At 38.8% G+C, this 7,425-nt stretch overlaps 2 pseudogenes across 1 annotated transcript; one reads left to right on the plus strand and one right to left on the minus strand.

Moving 5' to 3' along the window:
* Positions 1 to 4,348: 4,348 nt before the first annotated feature.
* On the plus strand, positions 4,349 to 5,876 carry LOC143561620 (cytochrome P450 98A2-like; annotated as a pseudogene).
* On the minus strand, positions 5,755 to 6,356 carry LOC143561627 (CASP-like protein 5B3; annotated as a pseudogene). The gene is made up of 2 exons (XR_013140341.1): positions 6,224 to 6,356; positions 5,755 to 6,139 (listed from the first exon to the last, which is right to left on the minus strand). The product of XR_013140341.1 is annotated as a CASP-like protein 5B3 (transcript).
* Positions 6,357 to 7,425: the final 1,069 nt, after the last annotated feature.

The raw sequence follows: 7,425 nt of genomic DNA on the forward strand, positions 1-7,425 counted from the left end.
ACATATCCTAAACGAGATATAATATCCAAAAAGCAGTCCCAAAAGGGGACAATCCAAAATTTATCTCTATTAGATAAATTTTGGACGGGTACATGCTCTAAAGGGTTATCCTATACATATATATATACAAACACTAAAACAACTAAAAAATAAATAAAAACACTATTTTTAGATAAGATAAACAATAAAATAAATCAAAACATTGAACAAATTAGCTATGAATATTAAGTGAAAATCAAAGTTTTTGTTACTTCATAAATATGCTTTGGAAGCTTTTAAAAGATTTAGATGAGAGTATTTAATGAAAGCTTTGAAGATGTATAATAGATGTGAAGAAGGATTTTGAAAGCTTTGAAGATCTCTTTTCATAATATGACATGATTGGAATAAATGGACTCAATAATTGAAAGCTTTAAAATTGTGAAACGAAGGCTTTGAAGCGGTTCAACCATAAAACCGCTTCTAACATGTGTGATTTTTAAAAAATTTAAAGCTAGAAGCGGTCAACCAAGGAAACCGCTTTTAATTGAAAAGGTCAACCGCTTTTAATATATTAGTTTTGTAGTAGTGTCCGGTTCTGGGTTCGGGTTTTTTGTGCACCTCTAACCCCAACCCCACTAGACGTATGGGCTTAAGAAGTAAACCCAGTTAAACCTCATGTACAAGCTCCTTGTTCTAAACAAACATTAAAGTCACAATCATCATGTATAATAATTAATACTCAATTCAAAACACAAAAGTGGAATAGAGTGCATGTGGTGTTGTAATCATAATCAATCTGTCACGCTTAAACTATATAGACCGATATAAGAATTCATTTGGTGAAGATTATATTAATTTAGTAACACAATATAGTTATATAGATGGACTTCAATTGACATTTTGATACCTTCTTCATCAATCACATTTTTATTATATTACCAAAACACCCTTCACCAACTCCAACCACCCCTCGTTAAATTACCAAACCACCCTTCACCAACCCCACTTTCTCGTATATATATTATCCCATTTCAAACCACCAACAATCCAATCCACCACCTTTTCACAATGACCCTCTTACTCCTTCCCATCACCTTCACTTTCATCATCCTCCTTTACACCTTCTACCAACGCCTCCGGTTCAAGCTCCCCCCGGGCCCACGCCGATAGTCGGTAACCTCTACGACGTTAAACCCGTGAGGTTCCGTTGTTACGCGGAGTGGGCACAGCAATACGGACCCATTATATCCGTGTGGTTTGGGTCAATACTAAATGTTATCGTGTCGAATGGCGAATTGGCCAAGGAAGTGTTGAAGGAGAAGGACCAGCAGTTGGCGGACCGGCATAGGAGTAGATCGGCTGCCAAGTTTAGCCGAGATGGGCAGGATTTAATTTGGGCGGATTATGGACCGCATTATGTGAAGGTGCGGAAAGTGTGTACGCTTGAGCTGTTTACGCCCAAGAGGCTGGAGGCGCTTCGGCCGATTAGGGAAGATGAAGTTACGGCTATGGTCGAATCCATCTTCAAGGATTGTACACATCCGGGTGAGTATAAATGAGCTCATGTTCTTTCACTTACTTTGGTTGAAATTGATGTTGGTACAATGGTTTAAATTATGTTATAACAAAGTTATAGTAGATTGTTTAGATTAGCTTTTCTTTAGAAAAACAAATAGTTCAATTGACTAAATTCAGAATTAGAACATTATGATCATCCAAATAAACTATACACAACCCAATCACACCAATTTTCTTTTAAATATAAAAAGTTTATCATTAGTTTTTATTTTATCAAAACTAAAAAAAATGAACAATAACTATTTTATTTGGAAAAAAAAGGTTATTTAAATTAATAAAATATAAAAAGAGAATAGAAAATGGACACGAAAGTGTGTCAATGAAAATAATTGAGAATCTTGGTATTTTCTATATTTTTGAGTAATATAACGTTAGATTGGTTAAAGATCGTACATTTCACTGGGGATGAGCATTTTGTCCCAAATACTCGTACTTATACTCATACCCGTACCCGTACACGTGTCCGTACCCGTATCGATTTAGCATATTAGGTACAAGTATTGGTACTCATTTTTGTTGAATTTTGGTATAGGTCCAATCGGGTACGATACGGGTGCATTTGGTATTTTGTGCATGTTTGGATTATATAAGGTTTAATTGAGATTCTTCATATTTAATATATAAAATAAATTCTCCAACCATGGTATTATTGAACAACTATCAAACGTTTCTTCAAAATTAAATAATATAACATCCAAGACACGAACCAACAAACAAATCAGTTAAAGTCGGCGACCGAGTTATGGTTCTTCAATACTATCTTATCATTAAATTGATGGCCAATTTGGTACCTATACTAATTTGGTACCCGTCACGTACTGTGCAAGTACCGATGCCCGGACTAATTCAGGTTGTTTGTTACTTGTACCGGTACCGGTTTCAAGATTGTCGAAAATTTGGAAATAAAAAAAGCAAAGTGGTACAAAAACGGGTATTGTACCAAAATACCAGTACCCGTACTCGTACCATACTGAAAACTTGGTACGAGTATTGATACGTGTTTTTTATTGATTTTTGGTACAAGTATAAACGGGTACAAATACGAATACGAATGCGGGTACTGTCCCATGCTAATCCCTACCTTTCACTAATCAAAAGATGCCATTTGCATTTTTTTAATAATAATAAAGGTCTCACTCTCACTAAACCAAAAGTTGGTGCAACAACCTTGTCACCCACTTTTTTTTGGTTTTATTTGTATTTTTTTTAATCTTTTGATAAGTCTACTTGTGAAGCTTCTTAAGATTCTTAGTTAAAGTGTCGTGTTACTATCACGTGGACACTGACATAATGTATGTGACGTTAAAGCCCCGGCCATGTTGTCTTTACCGCCCATGATGACGTCCCACAATAAGGAGTCTTAAGGTTAATAAGGCTTGTATAACTTGAGATTGTTAACAACCTTTTCTTTGACATTTACATAAAAGGAAACATTACAAAATAAACCAAAATGAAACAACCTAGAAATTCATCTTTCATTCTAATTTGTCCATCCATTTTGTTTAAACAGATAATACAGGCAAGAGTTTGACAATGAGAGGTTACCTGGGAGCAGTAGCATTCAACAACATTACAAGACTCGCGTTCGGGAAACGGTTTATGAACAACGAGGGCGTGATAAACGAGCAAGGAAAAGAGTTCAAGGCGATAGTTGAAAACGGTTACACCCACCGACCCCACTCATGCTCCCTCACAAAGCAAACGCAAATGTTAAGTCGGTGGCTATGACATCCCTAAGGGCTCGAACGTGCATGTAAACGTGTGGGCCGTAGCTCGAGACCCTTCCACATGGACGAACCCACTAGAGTTTCGTCCCGAGAGGTTTCTAGAAGAGGATGTGGACATGAAAGGGACATGACTATCGGTTACTGCCGTTTGGTGCGGGAAGGAGAGTGTGCCCTGGTGCACAGTTAGGTATCAACTTGGTGACCTCTATGTTGGGTCACCTTCTGCATCATTTCTCTTGGTCTCCAGCTAACGGGTTGAGACCAGAAGAAATTGACATGTCGGAAAATCCAGGGTTGGTGACGTACATGAAGACTCCCGTGCAAGCCGTCCCCACACCCAGGTTAAATCCTACGATGTACAAACGTGTGGCGGTCGATATGTAATCGTTGTTGTTTAGGTCTTACAGGTTTCTTGATGTTTTGCTGAGGCCTTTCTGTATTTCCTTTAATCCTTGGATCATAATCAATTATGAAAAGCGTTTTTCTAACACGAAACGAATTGGTGGTTAAAGAATCATTCTGAATGCGTGAATTGTGATCTGGGCGGGTGGGTGATCTTCTGTAATCTGTGACACCTTGCGGTATGAGAAAGTGTCCAAACGAGTTGGGCATTCAGGTGATATCTCGGGCATAGGCACTTGTGGTCGGACCCAGAGTGCAACATCTTTAATCACACCCTTTTTCGAGTGTTCTTCAGCTACCTTCTTAAAGGGTCGACTGCCGAGTAAGTAATAAACGTGTTGAGAATCACAAAAACACAGACGCCACAAAGAATGAATGCAATAAAGGTTAAATGATTCTTGTGTTTATCGAACAACTTAGTATTAATAACGTGCACACAATCATATATATACAGTTAGTTTGACAGGCATAAAACCATAATACAACCGTTAAGCGGCTGTTTATCTAAACTGTACCTTAAATACTTAATATGACAAATTCAATCTAAAGTTTAGTGTACAGCAAATTAATCAATATTATATGCCACCATGTCTCCACCCCCTAACTAATATTATATGCCACCTGGTCCGCCTCTGACCCACCCGCACTCTCAACTGCCACCAACGCTTCAATCGTTATCGAGCAGTGACAGTAGACCCCACAGGTGCAGGCTGCAGCCAACTATGCAGCCTGTGTCAGTCGGTCATCCCCACATTGTGGAAATGATAATTGGAACTTGATTTGGTTAACACACTAATTGTGGAAATGGTAAATTCACATTTGACAACTTCTGTTTATCAATCAACAATGACATTTAACCAAAATGTCCACTCCACTCTTCTTATATAATTACTAATTCTTTAATCCAATCCACCACTGTCTGTCACAATGATCTTTACCCATCTCTTTCGCTCTCATCTTCCTCGTTTACACTCCTGCCGGCACCTCCGGTTCAAGCTCCCGCCAGGACCACGCCCATGGCCTATCTTCAGAAACATCTATGACGTTAAACCCGTCAGGTTTCGTTGTTATGCTGAGTGTGTGCAGCAATATGGCCCGATCATATCCATCTGGTTGGGATCAATCCTGAATGTGATCAAACAGCGAATTGGCAGAGAAGTGCTTAAGGAAATGGACCAGCAGTTAGCGGACCGGCACAGGAGCAGATGGGTGGATAAGTCCAAATCCGAATCGAAAGTATCTTTATATATAAATTTGCAATTACTATTGTGTTTGAATAGATAAAACTGCCAAGAGTTTGGTGATGAGAGGTTACCTGAGAGCAGTACCATTTAACAACATTAAAAAAAATCGTTTTAAGGAAACGGTTTACGAACAATGAGGGAGTGATAGGCGAGCAAGGAAAAGAGTTCAAGGCTATAGTTGCCGACAGGACGAAGCTAAGTGCATCTGAGGGCGGGCATGACCCAGCACATTTCATGGCTGCGTTCGTCTTCCCGCTCGAAGGAGAGGCATTTGCAAAGTTCAGTGAACGCCTTGACCATTTAACATGCGCCATTATAGAGAAGCATACCACTGCTCGTTTGAAAACCCCGGGGGGGGGGGGGGGGGGGTGGGGTTACCAAGCATCACTTTGTCTATGCGTTGCTGACCCTTAAAATCCAATATGAACTTTGTGACGACACGATGACAGGCCTACTCTGGGTAGGTATCTTTAATAATGGGTGTTTGAGTGCATGGTTAACTAATTACTGTTTGACGTCTGAACAAACAGGACATGATCGCTGCTGGAATGGATACCACCGCGATATCTGTTGAGTGGGCGATGGCGGAGCTTATGAAGAACCCGAGGGTGCAACAAAAGGCTCAAGAAGAGCTACATAGTGTGATTGGATCTGAATGTCTGCTCACCGAGCTCGACTTCACTAACCTCCCATAGTTCAATGTGCAACAATATGCACACAGGTTTCTATAAATTTCTACGAGTTTAACTTAACACTCTTAACAGCGTTATGTCCATATCAAAATTCGGACCGTTGGCTGTCATTTTGTAGTGTTTCTTCAGTGGCAATGGAACTTATCTATTGATTTCTTTGCATATACTAATGTAATATCTATTCTAACATATCTTTGTGGTGATCACTTGACATCATTTCAAATATCAGTGGTGAATGTTACATATTATATGATATAAACAAGGTTTGAATTCTTCGTACCTTGCTGCAAGATGAAACTCAAACATTCAAGAACAAAACCTTAACCCGCAGCCAAAGTCCAAAACATAATTAACGAAGAGATCCGATTGTTATCCAGCTCAAGAATGCCAATGCAACTGCTAACTGATATTTTTGGCATTCTTCCCCGACACCGCAACCTCCCAAGTCGTTAAAGTACAATACGGTTATGCCTGCAGAGGATGAAGCTGCTGCAAGGCTCAAAGTTGCAGTAACCTGAACATAAATTCTTGTCAAGATAAAGCAGAAATAATAATTACCTAAATATGAATAACAAATGAATTTGTTTGTTGTTAATACCCAATCTCCAACAACGAAAAGGCTAACGAGACTAGGATTATGGAGGACTTTCTTCTTTGCCAATGCATATGCATCCAGGAACGCGAGTCCAAAGCTCCAGATCGCTTGCAACCCCATTGAAGCAATCAAGTAGCTGATCCAAAAATGGTATTTTCAGTTTTGACTGGTCAACATATAGTTCATACCCATTCCGACCCTGACCCGTTCTGATCCAAACCAAAACGACCCTTTTTTAATTGAACCATTCCGAGTACCCAACCCATTTGCCACCCCTACTAGTAACTAAACTTATTAATCTGTATCATGAAACTATGACCAAAATAGTGTTGATCCTTTAACCGAATAGTAAGTTATGCTCAACTTGTGTCATGAAGCAAACCAATGACGGGCTGATCCAGGAGTTAGCAGACTCTTATCTCATCTGGACCAGGTAGACAAAGTGAAAAGGGGCAGAAAAGACTCAAACTTCAAATACTTCCTGTTTTTTAGCCTAAAACACGTAAATCATAATTTACACGTCTATTTACAGTATAAAGTTCCATATTTAACTATTAACTTGTAATTTGGATAATTTGGCAAAGGTGCCAAATTTATAATTTAGTTGTATAGAAACTAATCAACTTTTCTTGAAAATTATTCTTTGTGTTTTATTGCTATTGCCCAGCGTCACAAACAGGCTTGAACTAAACTCAGCTATAAGTACTCGTAACTTGGGACCCATTTGGAGTTACTTATAAGCTCACCGGTGTAAAATTTCATTAAGCTATGACCATTACGGACAACTACTATTTAGTGGTGGCCAAACTCATTGGTTTATTTCATTAAACTATGGCCAAACAAGTGCTGATCCTTTAACCTAAATGTAAGTCATGCTCAACTCGTTCATGAAGCAAGCAGATCCAGGAGTTAGCTGACTCTTACATGAACCATCTAACCGAGAAATTGGCGGAAAAGACCAAAACTTCAACAGGACATAACATGAGATAGAAGTGTAGTTACAGGGACCATAACCAATGGACGTAAAGGTCTCATCGAGCTGGATCGTATGCAAAATAGTCGTCAGACCCGAATTTCTCCAATTATGTTCATATTTTGTCAACCGAGAATTTTCCCTAAATTTTTGGAACTTCTGATAATTTCTTATTTATCCTAAAAATGCTTAAATCATCGATCAACATAATTTACACTCTGATTAGTCTAAC

The sequence above is a fragment of the Bidens hawaiensis genome, unplaced genomic scaffold (assembly GCF_021521415.1).
Source record: "Bidens hawaiensis isolate Kalapana, Puna unplaced genomic scaffold, B.hawaiensis_p1.1 tig00020750_1, whole genome shotgun sequence".
Classification (NCBI taxonomy): Eukaryota; Viridiplantae; Streptophyta; class Magnoliopsida; order Asterales; family Asteraceae; genus Bidens; species Bidens hawaiensis.